Genomic DNA, 26,699 nt, shown 5'->3' with positions numbered 1-26,699 from the left:
CTTTAATCATACTGTACGTTTTGTACGTTGAACCTTTTTACAAAACATACAAATGCGGCCCTTTACTGGTACAATTTTACAGTTTTAGTGTTGCCAGTCACATGAATAAAACAAATAGCTCACCTCTTCTTTTTTTGTCGAAGTAGTTTGAACAGTGATGGAGGTTGGACACACCTGCACATCATAAACCTGGACACTGAATTTAAATTATTAGTTTATTCTGTTAATTGGGTTATTTTGAACTAAAATATAAATTATTGAACAATTCAATTCCTATGTATTCATATTAGCAACCATAATTGCAACCCGAACAAACTGACAGGCATGTTAACAGTCTTTACGTCTATGGTACTTTTGCTGTTTTGTCTGCCTCCTGTTTACTCCCCCGCCCCGCACACGTGTGCATATGCATACGACGCTCCCTAACCCTCCAATTGCATCCCAGCTTGTTTACTCAGGTGCTCGCTCGCTCAGTACAGTGATGAACTCCTGTGCAGACTTTAACACTCTGCTGCTTCTCAGGCAAATGCCAAAACAAATCTTGTCATAATTAGCAGTAATCCTGCTCATTACGTCTGCTTAATTATCCTATTAATAGCACTTCCTAGGAGAGCTTGTTTGCCGCGTAGACAAATGTTTGTTCCTAAATTAGCAGACAAGAAGACAGCTCCATTGTTCAAACAGCAGCTTTGACAAAGCAGAACAGTCAGGATTAACAGCGCACAGAGCGGGCCACCAGCTCATCTCCGCTTGGCACTGACAGGCAGGGAGGAGGCAATCTGAGCAAACAGCAGTGCTCAATGCATCAGTTGAGTACGCAAAATCAGCAGTAGCCACTGCTGTCATGACCAAACAGCTGGGAAATGTGAAAGAGGAACACCTGGCCAGAACCAAACAAGGCACAGGTGCCCTATCTGGAACAGATTTCCATCCATCCATCCATCTTCTATGCCGCTTATTCTCACTAGGGTCGCAGGTATGCTGGAGCCTATCTCAGTTGACTTCGGGCGAGAGGCGGGGTAGACCCTGTACAGCCAATCGCAGTGTTTTGCATCTAATGGTTAGTTTATTATCAACTGCGTTTTCACATAGACCCAGCTCACTGGCAGCTGCTGGCTGGACAAATTTAAGAGGAGACTGAGGGCACTGCTGCAGCAAAGTGAAGACTGTGGCTATCGGCTCCCCAATAGTCGTGATTGTTTTATCCGTTAAGATAAAGTTTCCAAACAAGAGGAACGCTTTTAAAGTAAATAAGGTAAGGTGTCGACCAGCCATACTGCACTATGCACACAACCTGAGCAGACCCAGCACCTCATGCTTTGGCAGGCGTATACATTATAAATTAACTCTCCGCCTCTCCCCACTAGCAACAACCACCTCTCCCCTACCCCCCAACCCATACATACCGTACACTGTGTCATAGCTGCAGTAAGGAGTGTCCTGCAGCACTGTCAGCCCTTTGTTCCCTGTACACAAACACACTTTCCACATTAATATTTTACAGTAAATTTACTCTGCGCTTGTGATTTAAAGCATTTTCTTGTTAACAATGCTGTTTTCTCTATTCTGTTGTGCTGAATTATGAAGTCGACATGTCAGAACGAAGACGTGCCTATTAGATTATACCAGTGTGGATAAATGATTTCTGGCAAGGCACATGTGACTTGCTCTCTGCCTGTGTTCTACTTGAAACATTTTCCCTGAGGTTGTACTCGCAGCTATTACTTAAGAGCATGGATGTGTTCAATGCAGTGTGAACATGAACGCGTGTGAGCGAGTTGTAATGTGTGTACAGATACACACTTATGCATAACATTCGTTGCCTCATTGTCGGCTAATTTCCGCAGATATGTCGAGAGTGCGGAAAAATGTACAGCCATGTGATGTCACTTGTTTGTTCTTTTTGTTATAGAGATGGCAAGGATCAATGGATTTTCCTTGCAAGAGTGAAACATGGCAGACATAACGAAAGGCTTTCATGAGAAATGAATGAATAATTCATCAGCGCTCTAGCTGTGCTTTGTTGTGTCTCATACAGATGGGATTATAGAGGGTTAGATCTTGGAAACGTATGAAAGATTAATTTGTAATCTGGGACACTGCTTGCTTACAAAAGGACTAAATAATGATTTTACTGAGAGTGGCAGTGATCTGGGAATGGGTGTGATGTGTAGAAGGGCCGGACACAAAGAGCCTGCGGAGAACAGAGCGCACAAGAACTCGGAATCATGCAACCTGACAGATATTTCAAAACTTTGTTGAGAAAGTGAAGCTCAGCACCCGACCATCGCGTTTACAATGATGATTAATTTGCGTTCTATGGCGATAAAACAGTTACGAAATTAATGGGCCTCATTCACGAACATCTTCTTAAAAGTCTTCTTAAAAACTGTACTTAAGAAGGCGTGGGTTGGAAACTGCGCCACATTCACGACACGTTCTTAAGTAGGGATAATCGTTCGCACCGGTGTTCTTAGGTTGATGAATGCCAACTGCGATGCCCGTGCATGTAAGCCCTAATTTGCATACGTCACCGCCTATTATTTCCTATATAAGGTAAAAAATGTGCGGTGCGCAACGGGCAGCTGGAGGCGGAGATGGCAACGCGCAAGGGCAAGACTGAGGAGCAGCTGGACAACAAACGAAAGAAAAACTTCAATTCTACAGAAATAGAGGTGCTTTTACAAGGAGTGAGCGAACACAAGACCACCTTATTTTCACGTGTATCCACCGGTCATCAGGCCATGCAAAAAGAGTCGGCATGGAGCACCATTGCAGGAAACATAAATGCCGTTTCCACGGAGAAACGCATCACCGCAGAGGTTAAAAAGAAGTGTTTTGACTTAAAATAGACTCAAAAAAAAGATTGGACTGCACCGGAAAAAAAAGATTGGACTGCACCGGAGGGATCTGGAGGAAACGGGAGGCGGGCCATCAATCAGAAACCAAACCATTTCGGAAACTCTAGAAAATATTTACACAATCATGATGGAAAAAAAAGTCAAAATACATAGTTTGTGTGTGACAATTTATTTTTTCTGTGGTTACATTTGATTAGACGCTGCCTAATTAATACAGCAGCCCCGTGCTCTGGCTCAAGACGTGGCTGGGGGCGCATGTCGTTATCTGGGGGTGCTCCGTGCGCAATAGGCACACCACGTTTCATTGCGATGTTATTCTGATGATCCTGAACACCTGCAAGAACAGGGAGGGAAGCCTGAAGCGGGACATCAAATATTCGTCGCTTTCAGCAAATAAATCTACATGGTCCCTATTCATTCTGTCTCTTTGTAGCGCACGTCCAGCCAGCTACTTTTTTTTTGATGAATTGGGATTTGAATATATATTTATCGATGGAGTATATTTTAGTTGTTTTGATGATAAATATTTGTTGGGATATTTTATTTGCACTACATTTTTTGGGATCAGGTTGCAAAATCCATCATGAGGGCGATTGCGCATTGAAAGTGCAAGCTTTGCTTGTGCGTAAGAGTCCTCCTGAGCGTTCGTAGAATTTGTTCTTAGATCTAAGAACTGTGAGTTAAGAACACGTTTCGTGAATGCCAAAAATCTTCTTAAGAAGGCTTTAAGAACACATTTGTGCGTAAGAACGTTTTGTGAATGAGGCCCAATGTTCTTTTTTATTACTGATCTTAGGGGAGCAAAGGTTATTTGTTGCAGGACACATAGCAGATGCAATTGTTGCCATTTTCAGGGAAGATGGTAAATACTGTCTTGTATGCTGAACGGTTTGCGCGTTTGTTCTAAGTCAAAATTCCAGTTTATGAATTGTGTGGTACATTATGATTGTCTATGACGATCCAGTAATAGTTGACTATGGATTCACACCGTCAGGCAAAAGTCATTTCTTTCGACCTAGAATCTACAGTATACAAGTATGACTGGACTGATAGCTTCTGTTTTCTTGTACCGACAACACACATACACACACACACACACACATAGCATACTGTAGGTACCTCATTTGTTTTCAAATGAGCACACCATAAATTCACCTGAGAAGATGGGCTGCTTTTCTCTGGTCTGCCCCAGATGGCAGGGACTCCAGGGCGGTACTGCTTGCTGTTTTTTTATGAGCTGTGCCATATACAAATGCAAAACATCTGGAGCCGCCATGTGGCCTCTCCATTTGGCCAAGCCTTGCGCCTCCCTCAGCCAGATGCACCCAAACAACTGTGAGCTAAACAGCATTAATGATTCATTGAGCAAAATGAGGCACAGCTAGCACCAGAGACCTGCCAGCCACTTTGATGGCAAATTTAACAAAGCTATGAATATGCACAAGGCATTAAGCCTTCATGGAGGCGGGGAGGGGGCAATGTGTCAAATGATCTGTGTTGGACCATTATCGACAAAACTCCTGTGGTTATCTTGATTAGTACATAAGAAACTAAATGTCTAATTGTCAAGATCATTAAATTGTTATCTCAGTGAAGAAGATTGTTTTTATCAGTGCCACTGGAATGCGAAAACTTACCAGGATTACGACTATTCAAACATGACCTCTCTTTGTCTCTTTGGGATTTTGTGGAAACTTACATAATTTTCCTCTTGCTTTGTTACTGGTTACATAATTTTCCTCTTGCTTTGTTACTGGTTAGTGCATTCTAGTTGTTCCCTTTAGCCACCAGATATTTTATTTATTTTGTGTGTACATAACACAACGCGGACCAAAATGGTTGACTACATTTTTCAACTTCACCACTTAGTAGAGCAACTTATGCACGGATAACGCGTATGGAAATGAACAGGAAAATCCAATAGATATCTGCTGATATTTGTTGGGGTCACCTATTTCCATGCATTTCTGGTTTGTTTTGTCACTGGCTTTGTCAAACTAACGATAGTAGCATTTAGGTTTGATCCCTGTTTATATTGTTTGCAGCAAAAACAGAAAACACACTGCATATTACCACAAATCATGGGTGTGAACAAAACAGGATAGGACTTACTCCATGTTAGCAATCCATAGAGTTCCCCAGGCAATTTGTCTCAACTGTGTGGAGGTCACTGTCGAAAAACTGACCAATAATAAAGACGGACAGTTGTTAAAGCAGGTCTGTGAAAGAATGTGTCATCAGTGCTCTGACTGCATGTTGTTGACTCAACACTAATGCCACTGGCTGTCTAATGAGATGAGCTCTCACTGCTAATTAACGCGGCTCTACATTCATCACCATACAGCGTGAAAAGATCGGGACACAGTCAAGGACCTGCTTAATATATCTGCAGTTATTTGACACACATTTAGAAGTGGGGTTATCATAAATCGTTTTTTATTGTTTGGTAATATGCTTATGTTTGAAACCAAGATGATGATAAATATGCCGTGTATTTGTAATAGTCCCAATACTTTGTCCATTGTGTATAATTTGGATATACCGTACTTGTATAATCAAGATAAAAGGCATCTTCAGTGTTCTTCCATGGTCTATTCCGGTCATTTGCATTATAGTGGCGTGTAAAATAGAGAATTACTGACTACCCATGACTGTTGACTCAGGCTTATCTGCTTGATTGTTCTGTGTCTTCTCTTATTATCCAGAGTTTATACTTGTCTTCACCTGTGTGGTTTACTGAGCCTTCTCATTACCACACAAAGATAGTCCCAGCCCAACAGGTCAAACCTCCATTTGTAGTTCAGTATAGCGGCTCCCAAAGGAGATGAAGGATCCCTGATGCATCAAAAGACACGATGTTCTTGGAGTTAGAAAAATGTGACATTTAACCATTGTTACTCCCATTTTTTGCATCCATAATGATCCTTCACCTAATGCTCATATTAATCAGAACACTTACATACACAAAGAAGCTGTTGTAATAATTTGATATTATTCAGGGCATAAATACACAATTGTCTAGATTAATTACATTCATATAAGATGTGTTGGGAGTCTACAGTTGCTGACAGGAATGTGCTTTTCCTTTTTCAATTTTTCAATCTTTTAAGTAAATTTAAATGGCTAAAATACCCAACATTCATATAGCGCTTTTCTACCTTCAAGGTACTCGTGAGCAATGATAATGATGTAGCACTGCAAGCATTTTGGTGGTCCAGTGCAGGTGGTCTTCCATTTATGGAATTTCGTGGTTACGTACGTACTTACATAAGACTTCATTTTGGTCCGTAAACACAAGACTTGCTCAAGAAGTAGTTGTGTGGTGCGCCGTGGAAGAATACACTACGTCATATCAACATTGACCTGTGACTATCACACACACACATTCATTTTGTGGAAGAAACTTATTATTATTTAGTACATGTGCTGTTTGGAATTTTACGATACAGTATCTGCAAATTTCAGTCCCGTAATTTTGTGAAAAATGAGTGTGTGTGATCCAGATGTCCGACTTGGATGATCCTTATTGCCCTTTTTTGTAGAGTCAAGTGAACTGACTGAAGTTATTGCCCCGCATCTCTCCATAGAGATAGAGGTGCCTCTGTTTTTTTTTATAATACCCTCATCATTTGTCAAAAGAGCGTGTTTAACACTTTAATGTATTAATTAGACAGTTGTAACATATTTTTACATTTGTATAATATAATAATTTAGACTGTCACTTTAAACATTGCCTGTACAGTTAATAAACGTTTAATGGTGGCAACAATTTGACCTCGGAATTTCTATTTTCATTCATTCCAATGGCACAAATTGTTGTAGATGTCGACCAGCAACCCCGAACAGAGCGTTTTACCTTAACGCCCACTGCTAATTGTGATTAATTGAGCTCTCCAAAATCCTTACACTGTCCTGGATTTGGCAGTATGAAACTCAATAGCCAAGACTTGGAACAGAAAGACAAACAAAGTAAGGAACTAGGTGTCTATGGGATGGACAAGCGGATGAAAAGTCATAGATGCACAATTTTAATGTCCTTCAAAAAACATATTTTCAATGGTTTCATGACACTTGGTCACCAGTCATCTTCTGTTAATAACCCATAATATCCAAACCTCTTATCTGTGGCATTCCAACTCAAGTATGACTACAAAACATCCCAATATGACTCCACCCCCCGCACAAAACAAGACACCCACAACACGCATTAATATGAAAGTGGTGTGTTTTTGCATTTGTATTCAAGGAGTAACTGCTGGCTTTTGGAGGCAGATGTAATATGCACTTGTAATGAAATTGGAGGGCCTCTTTGAATTCCCCAGTGCGCAGGGGTCCCTTGGTTTTCTAACGTCTTGCACCTCTTGCTCTCATGTTTATATAACAGCACAGTCTCAATCATTCTCTCCAGCTGGTTGAAGGTTACTTGGGGCAAGAGAGGTAACAAATGGGCTCTGCACACCATCTGAGAGCTAGCGGGCTGAAGGCTGGATAATGGCCTGTCATAATGGACAATATAGGCAGAACCCTCCTGAGACCAGGAAACCAAAGAACAAGTAGGCTGAATTATTCATGGTTACCATGGCGGCCCACACAGCTGCATTGCATTAGGCTCTTCATTAGCTGTGCCGTATTCTACAAAAAGCTTGAAACTAAAATATGACCAATATTTCCCATTGAGGAAACACATTATCATAAGCTCTCAGGGGGGTTTATTCCTGTTTAAATGTGACTGAGTGCTGACCTTCCTCGTAACGGTAATAATGTGCTGGGGATTAAAATGTGATTCCATCCACGACAAGAGTTTCTCATTCTAAAGATGGCTGCACTGTGACAGCTTGGGCTGCTTTGACATTGCAGTCATTTCCCACTAATAAGACACTTAACACAGGGACCTCTCGCCCCTCTTGTCTCCCTGAACACTGCAATGAGGCAGACACAAGTAGGAAGGAAAATTGCACTGTGGGTTATATTTGCTATTCAGCTATGTGCAAATGCGTCTGTCAGTCACACTGTATAAATGAGATCATAAAGTGCAGTTGAGCAGTTGTTGGTTGTGTTGTTTTTAATACTTAATTAGATAAATTAATTAGATAAATGGCAGCACAGGAAAGGACAGGATATAATTCTATATATTTAACATACTGTATGTTTATTAACAGCTCCAAATGAAATGAAAATTTAAGTCAAGCTATCACATATTGCACACATAATATAATGTATACAGATATACCACATTTGTATTGTATTGTATTGTATTGTACAATACTAAATCTACTATCTACTAAATTGAACTGGGCCATTTTAGCCATTGCTGTTATTGATGGTAAGCTTGATTCCTTTTACTGACTCGAGTTTTTATGAGTCACTTACTAAAGTGAATCAAGAACTTGATTCACTCGAGGCGGATATTACAGCACGCATGTGCAAAAAAAAAAAAAAAAACTCACACGTGAGACTCCCATAGACATACAGTATATATGCACGAAGCAAACACCTTGAGATGGTTAGAGTAACAGTTGCACAATTAATGCCTACCTGGTTTCCTTTTTAATTTACCTAGCGACAGCAGGGTAAGTGAACAAGTTAACAGAGTCCTGGTTCAGTGAACAACTTGCGAGTTTTGAACGACTCGGTCAATACTCAACCATCTCTAATTGCTATTTCTTTTATGGAAAATTAACTTTAGCAGTTGATGCAACTGACTGAGGTCCATTGGTCTCCTATGACCTGGTTGATGTTCAGAGTTTGGAATGTCCATGAATGGTAGTGTGTGTAGAATGCGGAAGTGTTGTTCTGAGGATAAACAGAGATGTTTTTGGGAGTTGGTGATGCATATGATATATGGTGTTGGAATTGAACACTGCTGTTAATGTGTTAAGGAAGGACTAGTGTGACGTTCTGCAGGACAGGAGCGAGCGTCCCCTGTCCTGCGCTCGTATTTTGGCGGGCTGTGCCTTCTCCGGGGAGGAAGAGGCAGCCGCTTCTCGCCTGGTGGCCGCGCACCTGCGGTCAATTAACATTTGTGGCGGATAAGAGACCAGCGCCGTCGAATGCGCGGCGCTGGTTCATTGTGATTGATGTTGTGACTGCTTCTGTATCTCGTCTCCTGTCCGGTGCTGTCACATAGATCAGTCTACTTACCTGGATCCTACCGTTTGTATTTGTTCTCCACAGAGCCTTTTCCTCTGTCGCTTTTCGTTTTCTGCAATGAGTTACTGCAATTTCATTATTAAAGACTCTTTATTTTTGCACGCCACTGCCTCGCCTCTGCATACTGGGGGTCAAGAACGTGTTAACGTCAACCCGTGCCTGATGAGTCGTGACAGAATAGAGTAAAAAAAAAAGTGTCAGACTCCGTGGGGACTCTACGCTTGCCTCAGTCCAGCCTCATAACAGAGAGGTGTGGCTACAGTTTAGTTTGAATTTGAACAATTCCGGTTTAGATTCCTCGTTTCGATTGTGGCTCCTAACGATTCTCAATTCCGATGCTTTTAAAAGGCAGGGTCATAAAAGTTTTCATGGTTTAGATGAGGGCGCTAACCAGAGTTCTTCTTAGATGAAATGTTTCCATGAATAGTTTACTATGAATAATTTACGATGAATTTCTTACACGGCTGTTTTCAACCATTATAGAAATATCAAACCATTCAACTTGAATATAAATGTCATAAACTTTCTTTTTACAGGAGGACACTGTCACAAAAGATGTTTACTTTTGAAAAGTAGTATACTTTGTTGCCTCAATGTTGATGTAAGATATTTTTTATGACACCCTTATTTTGTTAACACAAATAAACAGAATATAACCCATAGCACTCTTATTGTGAAGGCCGGAAGAGTGTTGCGTGAGTTGAGAAGGTCCCTTGACTGTTGCTCACAGAGACTAACTGTGCAAATGAATAAACTAGCCGTAGCTCCTGCCCTTTATTTACACCGAACTTCCAGATCAGCTGGCATCCTGAAACCCGCGGTTATGTTAGCATGAGACTGACATCGTTTATTGTTTGACTTACCTGATTCTGACTGCTTAGAGGCAGTCCAACATAGCGCATCAAGGACAAGGTACTCTGTTATTTCTACACCATGAATGTGTAAACATGAATCACGTTGGTCGTGCACCCTCCTTTGCATGATATCATTGTGTTGCAAATGTCGAACTGAGCCAAGCTCTTATTTATGAAGTAAAGCCAAACTTTTTATCCGCTCCTTCTTTGCTGGTGCTCGCCAGCTTCTTCTTTGGTGTTAGCAGGTATTTCTTCCGGTTGGAGAAGTGGGCATCGAAACTACGGATGGAAATATAACCATAGTTTTTATTTTTCAATGTTATTCCTGGTTCCCATCGATGCTCGAGACTCAATGCCCAACCCTAGGTGTGGCCTGCCACGATGCACATGCATTAATTACAGTTAATTCAATTAATTTGTTACCGCTGTGTAACTGTATGTTATGTGTAAGTGTATGTAAATTGTTCAAGCAGCTAGTGGTAAAATAGGCCATCGAGTGTGCCACCAAATATAAATGAAGAGTACTGTAGTTATGAAGAGTGGATGGAAATTATTTGAAATTCCTATCCTACCTTTCCCAAGTAATGTGATCCAGCAAAAAAGGTATGAACATTTCTTTTACAATGTTTCTGTTGTTGAAAATACAAAACGTTGACTTTACTGGGGTCATAATAGTGGTGCGGTATTTCAAGGTGCTAGGTTAGTACACCGATATCAGTTAAAAACCAACATTAATAAACTGTATCATGCTTCCTGGTAATTTCATCTGTTGTACTTACATAATGTTAACAATGATTGGCCAGCCATTAACCAGTAGTTGCTGATCCAAGGAGAGGATGAATGCAGGAGCATGTAAACTATGCTGCAATTCATTGCAAGTTGCACAATCAGGTCATCATTTAAATCACAGGGGGCAACCTCAGTCATATTGTAGACATAAATACGTAGATACCGCTAGGAGCACTGAGCCATACGTCAACGCTGCCGCCATATTGGACGTGTCAAGAGTGGGAGCGGAGAAGATGTCTCATTCATGTGCTGCATGGAAGTGTACGACTTGTTGAACTGCCCAAACCAAATCCCAGGTAAAAACCTTTCACAGGTAAGACCCAATTACCTTTGATAGTGTTTGGCCCAGAGACTGCATGATTTGGCCATTAGAACATTGTTTTGAGAGCATAATTTGCAGACGTTGTGGAAAACACTGTATTCCTGCGCACAATTCCTTCCATTCATTTTAATATATTAAGCTCATGGTAGTATGTATTTTCATCAAAACATATACAGCTGATAATTTAACAACTCAGTTTACACATCCATAGTCGGAAAGGAACAAGAGGTAATGAGCTTATAAGCTATTTTTGTTTTCATTGTCATTTGTCATTGTTATATTTGTAAACTGAAGAAACAAGGCTGGTGTAATATTTTTTCTCATGACTGTAAATATGTCTATTGTATGTAGGTCTATGGCCCCATTGGCCACTGGCATCTAAACCTGCAGCCCAGGACGACGAACCAGGCTAAGAATAGCAGTTTAAACAACTGACGTGTTCAGTAGCTAATGATGTCGGATTAAATGTAAGCACGGGATGAGATACTGCATTTAACAACAAGACACGTGTATGATTTCATGTCATAGATGGGAGCCTGACACATACACACCAATAGTCTCATGCATATTACATGAAAAGTGGAAATGTGCCACCTCTACGCAGTCAGTTATGCACGCATGACCTTTCACACATAAACAAGTGCACAGATGCTGACACAGACATCACTGTCACTCAACCACACCGCCGCACACATGAATACACACATGGGATCCAATTTCAGGAGAAGCAAAATGATTAGCCCTGCCAAAGCGTGAGTGGTGATTTAAAATTCAATACATTGTCATCTTATTGACGATTGTCGCCCCACAATGATGATATCGATTCATTCATGCCCTTGCTGGTCATAGACCCAAACAGATCAGAGGGTTCAATCCTGTGATGGTCCTGGTTCACTGTTATATCATCTGACCACGCGCAAACAGTGATTCAACAGTTTGAATATGTGATCTCGCATCCACCCATCCATTTTCTATACCACTTTTCCTCATTAGGGTCGCGGGGGCATGCTGGAGCCTATCCCAGCTGACTTTGGGCGACCGGCGGGGTACACCCTGGACTGGTTGCCAGCCAATCGCAGGGCACATATAGACAAACAACCATTCACACTCGCATTCATACCTATGGACAATTTAGAGTCACCAATTAACCTCAATAGTTTCTGAAGAAAAAAGACTCTTGACTTTATTTGTATGTATTTTGAATTAGTAGCTGGAGTTTGTTAAGTTGTCATCAAATTATTGTCATTAATGTGTAAATAAACCAGCTGAAATTGTATAAATATATTAGACAATACTTTATTAGCATTTAAACGTTTATTTCAACGGGCAGCATTTACTACCGCACAAAGACATATCACAAGCTCTATAAAATGTAATCAATTGTCTGTGGACTTCCGCATGCTGTGCCTTCACACCGCCTGTGTGACAGGTCTGCTTGCCCTTGTGTGATTGTTGAGTTGTATTACTCGGAGGTGATTCAAATAAAGTCCTTGTCACAAGGGAGATACACAAATTTTCCACTAATCCTCAGATTTGATGTATGCCCTGTGATTCAGCAATATACCACAGCCAAAACCTATTGGAAAAAAACATTTTCACTCTTTAATATTCATAATCCTTTTTGAACTGTAAACTCCATCTGTAGTTTAAAATGATGACTCATTCGAAGCATAATCTTAATCCTTTTTACGCAGCTTAGTCCTGAAACCAAGGGGAACAGGGGAAATTGAAAGCTGCCATCAATGCCATAAACCGGATTCAGATACAAGCAGAAGGGCACAATGTCATTCTCATACAAGGGCACTAAAGCTGCTCATGTGTGTCTCTCATAGCAAGGCACCGATGCACAAGCTGCGGTAATAATCACAGTCTCCGCATGATAGATACAAATTTCCCTTTCCTAAAACTGAAAAAAACCAAAGCTTTGTTATCATATTGTTGCACAATAATGGCACAGCATCCTACGTCATTATGTTTAGCATGTTTACCTGCACAGTTAAAGACATTTTACTGGATTATTTGAATAGTATACTGTACATGTATGTTTTATTGGCTATATGCAAACCTTTGGTACAATAAGTGATGCTGTAACACCTTTCACGCTCTTTCTATTGGCCTTTTTCAGGTACATTTTACATCACAAAACAAGTACAGATGCTACTTGTTTAAATGTACTTTATCAGTAAATCATAATACGTGGAAGACAACTCGATTTTTTGACTAAATACATCCAGTAAGGCACATTTAAGGGGGAACTACAATTAGGACTAAAGAAAAAGCCTCTCATGGCGTGATTGTTGGACATGTATGGATAATGACTGACACTATATTCAAATGAATGGATCATTTTATGTCGTTTTAGCTTCCTCTTTTTGCCTCAGGCATGACATCCATATTGAGAATTTGTGGCTGAGATTTGGTGCTCGCAAGCATTACACACCTCTCCTGGGTAATCCCACCCACTCACCTGAATTTACAATGTTCCAGAGAGGGGAAAATAGACGGATGCCATTAACCTGGACAAGCTAGTGTTTATGCACCTGTCCTGGAATACCAGTCTGTTCCTAATGACGCAGCATCCTTGTTTAAATATCGACTTATCATAAGTAATAGTACACATCTTTAGGGGACTGACAAGCGGATGTCAGTGAAATTTGAGCAATTTTGGTAAAAAAAAACATGGTCGATATCAAGCAAAACATCTTTGCAAGGGCATGGGACTTGGCAACCAGTTGACCATAAGTCATTGACCATTCGTCTAATGATGATAAAACTTTGAGGACAAGGTATAAGATGTATGGTAGCATAGCTTCCCAGGTGGTCCTCGGGTTACGTATGAGTTCCGTTCCTAGACTGTGATGTACATTAGGTTTCGGTGTACCGTAAGTCTTATACCTGAGTTATACCTAAATGAAGTCACTCAAATGTACATTGAACACTTGAAGGACATAAAATACAATAAAGAAGAAATAATTCAATGAACAGTTATGTGTACTGTAGTGTTGAAGAGCTTTGTGATAGCCGATGAGCCCTGACTGTGTGTGTGGGTGGGTGCCTGCCGAGTAGGACGGCTGCATGTAGAGAGGACATTTGAGTTTTCCGATGTTGTTTTAGCGTGGATCATCCAACAGTAGCAACTTCCATCCATCTTTGGATTGAAAAAGAAATAGTCAATACTTTATTAGCATTTAATTCTATGCTATTAATTTATTTCTTTTTCTGACTGTTTTTTGTTGTTGTTTGAGTAATTTGCCTGTCAGTTCTATCTGGATTATAGTCAGTGATGATCCATTCACTCCTGGAGACTGAAATTAATGATTAGCCACGAACCTTTACCATCTTGGGGCTGTTAGAGGTGATGTCTGGTCACCACTGTATTTGTTGTAAATGGATGATCACATCACAGCCTTAGGATTAAAGTAAAGGAGCATAGAATACATCTGAGTCAAAATACATGAGATTGTATTTCGTCTGGAGCCTAATCAATATTGGAGCGGTCAGCTGAGAAGGTGTGATGCATTTGATCTAGTCATTAAGACGGACAGGTTGCTCTGTGCTCTGCTACCTTGGCCGTTTCAAATCAATGTCTGTGGCTGCTCTCAAATCAATGAGCGCGTTGCATCTCAGAGGCTCATCAGTGGAGCGCCCCTTGAGTGTGGCTAGAAAACAAGAAAGAGAGCAGGATTGAAGAGGGAGATAGACATCTAGAGTGAGGAGCAATGACACTCTTAGCTATGCTGACCTCTGTAATTACTATGTGTTATTGCCTGACTCTAAATGTGATCCAATTCAGGTAATTGCTGTCATTTGGAAACACTATTGAACCACACCTTTCAGTGTTCACAGCCTGGACCACCCTGAAATTGTGTCATGCTATGGCTCAGCTACTGTCATGTTAGACCTGATATTTAGCAGAGAGGTTACTTGAGACTGATGTTTGTGTTCTTGTGATTCCAGGGCAGCCTTTCTCCCAAGGGTAGGGCAGAGTAATCAGGGTCGTGATAGCATCCCTAGGGTGGGAGGAGGAAGAAACTGGGCCTGTGGGCTGATCCACAGGGCAGATATATTTATCTAGGTAATGAGAGCCCAAACACTGGGGCTCTGCAGGGAGGGCGGGGGACATGGCCTATTGCGCAGGGAGACCCGCCGGTGCCATGGCAGCGCAGTCCCCGTGCTGCTCATTAAACTTCCATCAGCATGTGGTCACCATGTTCCTGCCAGGCCTCCAAAGTGCCTGTTATTAATTCATGAAAGCACAGCGCACATGTGATTGAGTCTGGCGAGCAGTGGAGCAGTGAGGCACGGGAGATGGGGGAAATATTGTCTGTGTCTGAACACCCAACGTTCCACCAAACCCCTCCCACGCGTTCCCTCTGGCGGTGTGGCCTTGGAAAAAAAGCCGAGACACAGACATAGATACACTGTATTGTGAAACATTAATAGCCCCTGCTTCTGTTTGCCTACAGCTGGAAAGAGAGCAATGCAGGTTGTGTGTGGATGTGTGAGCACTTTTATGAATGCATATGCATCAGGATGCTCGCCAGCATTCCCTGTAGTGTGTTCAAAAAGTGGCGGAGGAGGTTGTAGATTGTTGAGGCATTTTGTGTGACTATACTATGAACAAACTGCGATGCTGTTTGGAAATGTTTGTATATACGGTGAGCCAGCTGCTTTTATCTTTGCTCCACAGATGTGCTTTCTTGTGTTGAGAAGGCCGCTTAAAATGGGATACAGTAATTTGGCCTGGATATGGATTGTTGCAATTGAATTTAAAACATTAGCTCCAGGAAAATAATGGTTGCTACAGAGAAATTCTAGGAAATGCATTTGGTCGTTAGAGCATGGAGGGATGGGACTAATGGTGTGCGGGGGTGGGCTGGGGGTGGAGGCAGAATAGGATGAAAACCATTTTTAGGATGGGTTATTTCAGAGCGACAGGGGGAGGGAGAGTGAGGAAGCGGAATAGAAGGGGGGAGATGGCCAGAAAGAGGGGTGCTACATGATTTCAAATTAACCATTATTGTAGGCTGTGACATGTATTATGTCTCCCGAGGCTGTGAATCTCAAGCTCATTTTCACGAAGGAAAAAGGGAATATGAGTCCACTGTCACAGTCTGAGCGCGTACAGCTGGCTTGAGCTCCTCATCTTAGGGCCAATTATAACTCCTCTTCTTGCAAATCCTTAGCCCGCCTCTTCAAGGCAAATCTCGCCTTGCATAGCTTATTGTTAGCAGCACTGGATGTCCAATTAACAAAATGTTCCCCTCCATGTGCAGGGGGAAATGAGACACTGGCCTGTGAAACTGTGTTAAGCTGCAGAACCCTTTATCAATACAATGATAATAGCAATAGGAGACACTTTGTGATCATTACATCCGTGCAAAGAATTGGATAAAATCACATCGCAATTTCCTTAGTTGTAAGAACAAGTGTGAATTCAGTGATTACAATTAAGCAAGCGATCAAGGACTAATGTGTCTCTACTTTATCTGAACCGAAGCTATCGATCACATCTTAATTCCTTTTGTACAACTCCTCATAAATCACCACTTCATATCTGCTTTTCTGACAGTAATTTAGTTGGGCTTGTCTCGTAATTGCCAGTGAGAGGTACTCAAGATTACACAGTGAATAAATAGATGTTGTCCAAACCTGAACAAGACAAAAGTATCGACAAGACAGCCAACCTTGCATGAATAGACAGCGAGAGAAGTTTCACGACAGTAGCTCATGTTTACTATCCTGAAGTGTGACAAGCAGAGATGATAATGTGCTACTGTCCAACCCCTGGAGCATCTCCTGTCAGATTTCATCTTCTTATAATTGATAATTGATAAAAGAGTGTGAAAATGCTCCTCTCATATGCGTATGATCTTGGACCAATGTGTGTTGTCAGGGGTGCAAAATGTTAACTGTGGTAACACAGATAGATGTACAGTATGTCTGATGTAAAACAAGATGCAATTATTACGTTATATATCAGAATTCTGATCATCCATTTCTATCTTATCGCTTGTAAATGATGAATCAAAATGAAAAACAGGGTTTTCCCCGAGGATTTTTTGAAACTGTGGTGGTAGGCTGCTTGGGAGGCGGACTGCCACTGCTGTGTCGTGCCGCTACTGCGGCGCTGTGGCAAGATTTATTCATTTTTTTATATTTAAATTTGCTGTCGGTAATAATGTCAACATGATTTTTTTATTATATTTGATAGATATTTTATTTCAAGTTAATCCTGGTCAATAGGCTCTACATGTAGATCTTACCTCCTAAAGGTTTTTCCTCCTATAAACATAGATATATGCGTATTTATGTACATTGTACATTTATATCAGGGGTGCGCAAAATGACTTAGCAACTACTATACTAAATACTAATGATTAGTATTTCACATTCACAGTTTTAAAGTTTACAGGTCATCAAAATAGTTGATATCGTTCAGTCATTCACAATTCAAATCAATGTGGCAATAAAGATAATTCCACATAATTCCTCAATAGTTGTGTACATGAACGAGTAATATGAAAATAGTTACATAGCGTTCATCGTGTATTAAGTCCAGTTAGCATTTGCGATACATTACAGATACTGTATACGAGAAATGAAAAGGATTATGCAAGCGACAATGCAGCTGTAGTCAAGGCAACGTCACATTCGTGAAATAGTAGTTTAACAAACAAACGTGGCGAAAACACATTTCCGTAGTAGAGTTTGTGACGCGAAGCACAGCCATGAAACAAGTGACTTTTTTTTCTACATAAGTAGCCCCTACAAGTGAACGGATAACTTTTGTTATAGATATAGACATGTTACTGCTGAGTTTGTTTATCCATAATGGGAATAATAAAGATGAAAGTTGTATTATCCGTGTGTGGCTGCCGACATCTGTTCTCCACCGTCCGACATGTAGCGGAAACCCTGAAAAATTGTTGTCTGAAGTGCTGAAGGTTCTGCTACTTTGTCGCTTCCTCTGTTACAGTTTGGCTAATTCCTACAAAAACGTAGCATACAACATGTAACGAATTGCAAAAGGACAAAAAATTGTTAATGGATATGTTCCTGATTGAAGACACGACTATTCCCAAAGATGTGATGTGGCAGCAAGATCAACCACACCACCACCTTCCTGTTTTCAGTCATGTCAAGAATTACATCTTCAATGAAGGTAAAAGTGACCTTAAAAGTTAATTTATCCCTTTCATTCATCATTTATATGTATTTATATGCATTTCAAATTGTTTTCTGCATGTAAAACCATCAGATTTTTTGCTTTCTAGAACAGATTAATTGGATTTACATGACTTCTTATTGGAAAAATGTATTCAGTTGGTTAGCATTGGAACTTCTGGAACAAATGAATGATGCTAACAAAGGTTCCACTGTAATATTGTGCATACCTTAACCAACATGTTAGTAATGTAAAAGCATGGTCACAAGGGGCACTGATCAGGAGCACATTCCACCAGGGGACAGATGGCGTGGCCTCAGAAGCACAAGCTGTATGCCGGCACTGCAATTTCACTACGGGGTCACATCTCAAGACCTCATTCCTTTCGATTAATGCAGGCCTTTAAAGCACCAGATTAATCATAAAGGAAAAGCTGGTTGATCTATTGGTGTTAAAGGAAAGTTTTCCTATTGGTCAAAACTAAAGGTTTTCTTGGGGCCCTGGTAGATAATGTGGAAGAAGTAAGAAAATACACTGGATGACCAGTTATAAGGGTGGACTCACTATAGGCAATTCATACTGCACTAGTCACTAAAGTCCGGTTTGGGTGGTTGGGTGAGTGCTCCAACCCCGGCTCAAGAGCAGTACACCTCCCTCACCACAGCATGCTTGTTCAAGGTGGTCCTGGGTCTGGCGGCCATGAGCACACACACAGGCGGTCAACCTGGGCCAGTAAGAACACTGCTGACAGGTTTTAATGATAACCTACATCTTGTGTAATATAATAGAAAAAAATGAAAATAACTGACATAATAATAATTGTCATATCCCAAGGTGAGCTCGATCATGCACAAGCGCATGGTTGCAATATGATTCATATAATAAATGTGATCATTCTGCCAAACAGTTACAATTTGCACCCATGTTGCCGCATTGCAGTGATTCAGTGTTATTTTATGACTATGGCACATACAAATGATGATAGCTCTGCAAAGAGTGCTGGCCAGTGCAAAATTTTAGTTCTAAGCTGTCTCTCGGTTGAAACTAAGCACTTACGAAGCAGTTAGGCTGACCACCAAGACCACTGGCTGCTTACGCTACGTCTACAGTGTTTATCAGGTTTTTTTAAAACACATTGCTTAGCAGAGGTACAGTATGTCTATCAAGCCATACATTATCCTGCACAAGTTAGTGGCGAATGGATCTTCTCAAATGGTTAGGCTAGAGTTGGGGTACACTTGGGGCTCCAGAAGCAGCAACCACATCATAACCTTAGGCAACGATACTAAAGGCGGTAGCGCGGAAGTGTGATATGGGGCCTGCCCTCTTTGAATTCATTATGACGAAATGGTGATAAACCTTCCGTGAATCATTTAGTATTTATCAACGATGATATGAGAGTTAATTCACATGATGGGAAGGCAAAGCATTGAGACCGTGAGAGCGCTGCTCTTCAGGCCTCTTCACTGGCAATTTAACTGCAGTATGTGAGAGGATATGCACACATCAACCTTCAGCACCTCAACACTTGAAATTGACTGCAAGAATGTGTGACTGTGTGACTGGGTGTCGTTCTGCCACTGAGCAGAATGTTGGCATGGGATCTGTAAAATGAGACGGAATATTTCACTCCATTATGGCTTTGGGATAGGAGTTATTTGTGTTTATTAAGTGTGTTTCATGTTTCATTGTCAGTCAGTGAAAGCCTCCTAAGCAGAAGGCATATAGTTTAATGGCAGTGTTAGGGTGCTCTGAATAATGTGTGCCTTGTTCCCACTGTACTGCAATAACAACTTCTTGGTTTGCTAATGAGCTTCTAAAGTGAGAGAGTCTGGCGTGCTGTTAAATGGCAGAGAGATCTGTGAGGATCTTATTCTTACACTTAAGAGCTAACTTGATCTTCACTTTTTGCTCCTGCCAGCTGCTCTTTGCTCTTCCAGACATGTGACTTAATTCCTTGGGAAAAAAATCCAGTTGAGCTCTTTAGCCAGCAATCAAAATGGACGGGTCAACCACACCTCCTCCTCGAGGGTGATCAAGCATGCTCAATAGCCTCAGCTCATCATGCACTGAGGGTCGGTGCCTCATGCATGGTGGAGGATCATTTCAGCTTGTCTGCAAGCACACAGCGGTCACAGCTATGTTTACACCCATCAATAGGGACATCTTTAATGTAGAAAGAGTTATTTATGGGAACATTTCACATCCATTCGCTGCCATCCGCATGAAAAGTGCCACCTGAATGCAGAATTCCACATGCTTATTCATGCAAAGACAGAAAGCCGACCAAATAAAACATTTTCAGTCCAATGGAAACCCTAAAGTCCCTGAAGTTGTGCAATTTTGAATTCAACCAAATAATAAGCCATTAATAAGCCCCGTCAACTTTTGTTTTATTTTTTTTAGTGATGCCAACACAGAAGGATACCAGTTATGCTGAAGAAGGAACACAAATTTGATGGTGACCATAGAATTGGAAATGGACCTTACTGAGACATGGGAAGATGATAATACACACATGATAATACACACATGATGATACACATGATTATACACATATGCTCAGTACAATATGGCAATACAGTCGTCCCTTGACACTTTGCGGTTCAAATTTCGCAGCTTCACTCTCACACTTTTTTAAAAAGATATATCAATTAATAAATCTTGCTGTTTTGCGGTTGAATATGGCCTATAATTAGTCCAAAAATATGCATATTGAAGCACATTTTGGGTATTTGTTGCCTAAAGCATTTTCAATATACTATTATATACTATAATTTCAAATACTGGGGCCAAAACTGTTCAACCCATATATAAATGACATCTGTAAAGTCACAGAAGACAACTGCATTTGGTTCAAGAAAATGTACACAAAAGCTCATTAAAAAAGTCACAGATAAATTGTCTAGAAAAGTCTGAATTGGTAGCAACTTTGTCCCGAGTGGGCTGAAGCAGAACTGAAATGCTTCGTGCAGAAGGTGTGGTACCCTGTGGACTGGTGCAACAATGTACTATCATCGTTACAGAAGTGCTGGCTTAACGTTAGATCGTTGCAATCACAAATCAAAGTTATCAAACAGAATTTACTGTCTTCTCAGCTAAGCCATTGTCCCTAATCAGTCGGCAAGTGGCGGTGATTGGAGGACATCCATCTGTAATATAATTGTATACAATTGATGAATGCATAGAGAAACAACAATACAAACAACCTTTGGGTTGCAAATCGCATGTTCTTACCACCCAAGCCATGTCACTGCTGTAGAATTATGGGAATGATTCAGTAATAGCACATTTTAAATTATTTTTTACCAGCAGAGGATGCCATTTAAATTGCCCATTCATTTTCAATGGGAAAACTCCATCCATCCACCCATCTTCTGTGCAGCTTAACCTCACTAGCGTTGCGGGTATGCTGGAGCCTATCCCAGCAGACTTAGGGCGAGAAGCGGGGTACACTCTGGATTGGTCGCCAGCCAATCGCAGGGCACATATAGACAAACAACCATTCACGCTCACATTCATACCTATGGACAATTTAGAGTTGCCAATTAACCTAACATGCATGTTTTTGGAATGTGGGAGGAAACCGGAGTACCCGGAGAAAAACCACATGCAAACTCCACCCAGAGATGCCCAACGGTGAGTCGAACCCAGATCTTCCCGATCTCCTGACTGTGTGGCCAACATGCTAACCACTAGGCCACCGTTTCCCGATGGGAAAATTTTCACAGAAAATATGAAATTACACGAAATGTAGGAATATTTTGAAAAGTCTAAATTGGTAGCACACATGCCCCGAGTGGGCTGAACATTTTGATGTTGAATTTCTTTGAATTGGCTAAGAAATGGAGGCGGCGTTACCAGACAAAAAAGAAATAAGAAGTAGGAAGAAGAAGAAGAGAAGGAATAAATAGATGAAAAATGGTGCACAGTTGAATGCTTCCAGCATTCACGGAATGCAATGTATACGAACGGAACGGAATGTATACTGGAAAGTGACTTGCATTTAGTCCCCAATGAAGTCCTAAGCAGTAATTTTGTTCATCCTAGTGACGGGTGAGCACTAGTGCCGCCACGATTTGTCAACTTAGTTAAGTAATCAACCATGAAAATTAGGGCGTATGTTGGGAAGCACAGTTAGGATGCCGTCTACTGTGCAGAGGTGTAACGACAGGCTACACAGACAGTCCCATTATGTGCTAATGAGCGAAACTATTTGTGGCGGATCGCCACAAATAAATGAATGTATGGGAAGCACTGCTGTCTGATTGTGTATGAAATAGGAAGCACATACAGTATGTATAGTACTGGCAGGTTAATGTGACATTTCACAATAGTGGTCTAATCTGAGGTAATGCACTTCATGATGATGACTTGATGAATTTCCCTGCTGTGGGATTAATAAAGTACTACTACTACTCGTTAGAACAGTGTAGCACCTGATTGTTGGCTTATCTCGTAGTCACTGAGACCTCTACCGAAGCTACTGCTTCAGTCATGCGGGGGCTTTATTGAGGCCCTCCAACCTTCTGGTTGTGGAATGGGCCGGTCTCTGCTTTTTAGTTAGGGGGAGTACAGACATTTGTACTTTCCCACTAGTCCCAGCGGGGTCCTGTTGCCACCTCGCCTCAAGCCTATCTCCCCCACTATCCCCCTCCCTTCACCCTATGACAGAGGAGTCGCTTGAGCAGCTGGGGTTAGCCATGCTTGTCAGCAGGAAGATCGTGTGTCCTCTGAGGCTGTTCCCCTGCCTGTCCCGTGGCCACGTCCACTGACAGCCGGCATCAGCTGATTATCGCCACTGTGACAGTAAAAGAAACCCACTTTGGCAGTGACAGGCTCGTGGCCTCCCAGGCACGCTCATATTGAGTAACCAACACTTCACCCAGTGGCTCAGGCTCTGTTACCTTTGCCTCGAGGACACACCACAAGCCAGATGCCCTGACACATTAGCAATCTATTTAAGGTTAAAGGATCAAATCATAGCCACCTTTATAAATTGCATCACTTAGCAATAAAAGATGTTTATGACTTTGTACCCACCCAGTGAACTTTATTGCTTCGTTGACAATCAGATAGAAACATCCCACTGAGCTGAATGGGAACTTCTAGCAACTCATTAAAGCAAACGGCTTATTCCTTGATGAAGTGTCTCTTTGATGTGTTATATGTTATAGTGCTAACGGGTAGCAAGTGTGGAAAGTGTATGAACATGGTACTCATAAAAGTTATTTTAATCCCCACTGGCCAGTCAGGCTTGGTGTTTGTGTATTTTGAGAATCTCTGAGAAGTTAACACCCCTGCGCTCAGAGGCTCAGACAGACTACTGGTGTCTGGTATCAAGCCGAATTAAAGCTATGTCAACACATTCAGCTAGGCTTACTTCACACAGGCCCACAGATAGGCCTGTCACGATAACACATTTTGCTGGACGATAATTGTCCTACAAATTATTGCCGATAAACGATATTATCGTGAACATTGTTTTGAGACCGTTTTTTCATTAATGATAAACAGCCTAATAATGCAAGTACGCCATATTAAAAGCAATAAACCTTAATTTCTCAGGAGTATTTATCATTGTAACTGTTGTAAATGTTAAGAGCGTTTAAATCAAATAAATTAAACAAACATAACATAACAAATTAAACAAACCAATAAAAGTCAGAAAACCCCAATGAAAATAAAAAAGACTGAGTCTCTTTTAGCAAAAAATAACAAATAAAATTGCAAAAACTGCACTTAAATAAAAATCACAATAAATTTCTGATTTTGAGTCAGGGTCACTGTCGTTTTTGTCTGAATATTAACACACAACAAAATACACATTGTGTGTCAACGCAGACGTCAGCTCATTTGCATATACACTTCCTTTATTCATTGTGTGTGAAATATGCAGGCTTACCCACAGATGTCTCTTATCTGAGCCACAAACACGCTCTACAACTACATCACACACACACACACACACACACGGAGTTTACGCTGTTCCCTGTGTTTATTCTCTAAATATATTTTTACGTTGAAATTCAAATGATGTTTGGGAGTCTCTCTGTTGTGTGCCATGAGGCCATGTTTGCCTTGTTTACATCACACAAGGATTAGAAAGCAGCGAGATATATTATTTATTGATGGACTCAAATTAAAAGTCTCACACTCGTAGCCGTAGGCATCAGCACTGATATAAATAATACCGGTAATAAAAATGGTGTCCTTGGTGTGCTGGCTGATGTTTTTTTTTTTTTTGTATTTCATTTTACATTCCCCAATATTATTGTGAAGAGAACACCATCATTTTGCAGCTTTAAATAGCATGCGCTAGATTCGGGACGTGTTGTGATTCTCTTGATGGCAAAGCAAGAAAAGACTACCTGGCATAGAAAGACTTGTATGATTCAGCCTTTAAGTCATTCGAGTTATCACCATGGAGCAACAGTGGCTGTCAACAAGGACTTGGCTTGGGGATGGGGAGGGGTTCTCGCAAATATTTTAAAATATCTTATTCGTCGCTTTGAAAAATGTCAGCCAAGACCACACATTCAATATACTTGCAGAAAGTTGAGCCTATGCTATCATTTAAGTAAGCCTGGTCTAGTGGGAGTGCCTGCCTGGTTCAAGTTAATACAAAGGAGGAGGAGTTGATGATGTCCTCAGACTCCTGTTGTTGTACTGATTGCCTTCCGTGTGAGTGTGCGTGTGCATGTTTGCGCATCTTGTTCAGATGCTGACAGCATTGTATTTTGTCCCAGATATGGTGGCTTGAAGGTGACATCTGTCTGCAAGGTGGAGGGGAGAGTAGAGTGCGAGTGCTTGCCACGATGCTATAAATACACTCGAGCCGTGACAGCTCACAGAGGAAGCAGCTGAGAAGAGGAGCTTTGCTGTGCTGCATACCTCCTAGTGACCCTGTCACTTCGACAGAGGTCTTAATTATTCTACACTGGCAGCTTCCCTCTGCTCACTGTTGGAGTCGTGCTACGAGGACCTGAAAGAGAAAAGGGCTATGTTTTTCTCCACCTGCAGATCATGCCAACAGCAGCTTGCTCTGCCGTGTGTACACTCACCAGCCACGACAAAAGATACACATTCACAATAAAAATACTGTAGATATCATCCGCAAGAGCTTTCTCAATTACCACTACACAAATAATGCGGTATACATGAGGTATTCATTTAACGGTATGTTTTTTATTGTCATCGTAGTTTCCAATGGTGAAGAACTCATCCTGAGAGATGTTACTGATATTTGGGTATGCGTGTGAACATAGTATTTCCCCCAAAAACTAGAACAAAAATATTTAGGCCTTTGGTTGTAGTGTAATCAAAACTGATGATTGTGCAAGATTTGTATTACTTGTTCCATTTTGATGAAGTAGTGGTATTTTCCCCCCATATAGATTCAATGCATTGAAATGACAGTTGGCAGTTTCATATGAGCTGTTCTTATTTTTAGAACCTGATGTTTTGTTGAACCGTTTATGGTACATATACAGTAGCATATACATTTGGAGAGATGGCGTACGGTGGCATACATTGTGGTTGTCTAGTATTGGCTCTCATTTGATTTAATGTAATGGACAGCGAGTGTAACTGTACACGTTGGCCCCAATAAAAGTTTGACAGTGTTTTATGCCTTTATGCTTTGTATAGGACTCTGAAGATAAGAGAATGTTACAACTGAGACCGACACCCCACCCCTCCACCCCCAACACTACTATTCAGTTAATTGCGTAGTTTTATTTCTAATCTTATCCTCAGGTTACAGTCCATAAAACAAGTCATATTTTAGCATAGTGTGAATGATCCCTGTTAGCTTGCAAATGACGCTAGTGGCTTTAACGGTGCGCACTGGTATGGAGGTACATCTTTATCACCTTTGCAGGCTTGATGGCTACTTATATATGGGGCTCATGTTTCCACCCTCAGGTTTCTTTGTGTCAATGTCACAAAGTATAGTAGATCCCTGCTATTTGCAAGGGTTACGTTCCGAGACCACTCGAAAATGCAAGTAATTTAGATGCCCAGAAACATTTTTGACACTCATTGTCAAGAGAAGAATGTTAACCCTTTAGCAGACAAGAGACAGGACAAGCACTTTGAGAATAACAAGAGATACAATTTCATCAAAACCTGCACGCAAGGAAAGAGTTAAACTGCAACCCGGCGGCCGGTCGGAGAAGTGTCTTCATTTTTCTGCGCAGACGGAGCCAGTCTAAGCAAACCCAGTGCAGTTTGATGCGAGTGTCCCCCCCAAATGACAGAACAGAAGCATAGTTATTGAAGTATTATCAGTGAAGAAAACACAGTTACAAGGTCATGTATCGTCTCTCTCAGCTCGTTGACGCGGACACACCAATGGAGAAACTCGTTGTGTAGACAGAAGGTCTCTAACCTTGAGCAGTTAACCATAGCAACCACTTCTAAGCAGGTCAGTGTGAGCAGTCAGTATTGGCAGAAATACATGTACATGTATGTCAATGCATAACTATAACGAATATTAGTAAAGTCAAATGGAATAATAAATTGCCACAACAGAAACAACATAAGAACAAACT

The sequence above is a fragment of the Dunckerocampus dactyliophorus genome, chromosome 5, assembly GCF_027744805.1.
Source record: "Dunckerocampus dactyliophorus isolate RoL2022-P2 chromosome 5, RoL_Ddac_1.1, whole genome shotgun sequence".
In the NCBI taxonomy this organism is placed as follows: Eukaryota; Metazoa; Chordata; class Actinopteri; order Syngnathiformes; family Syngnathidae; genus Dunckerocampus; species Dunckerocampus dactyliophorus.
The sequence above is the reverse complement of the archived record's forward strand: the minus strand, read 5'-3'. Positions refer to the sequence as shown.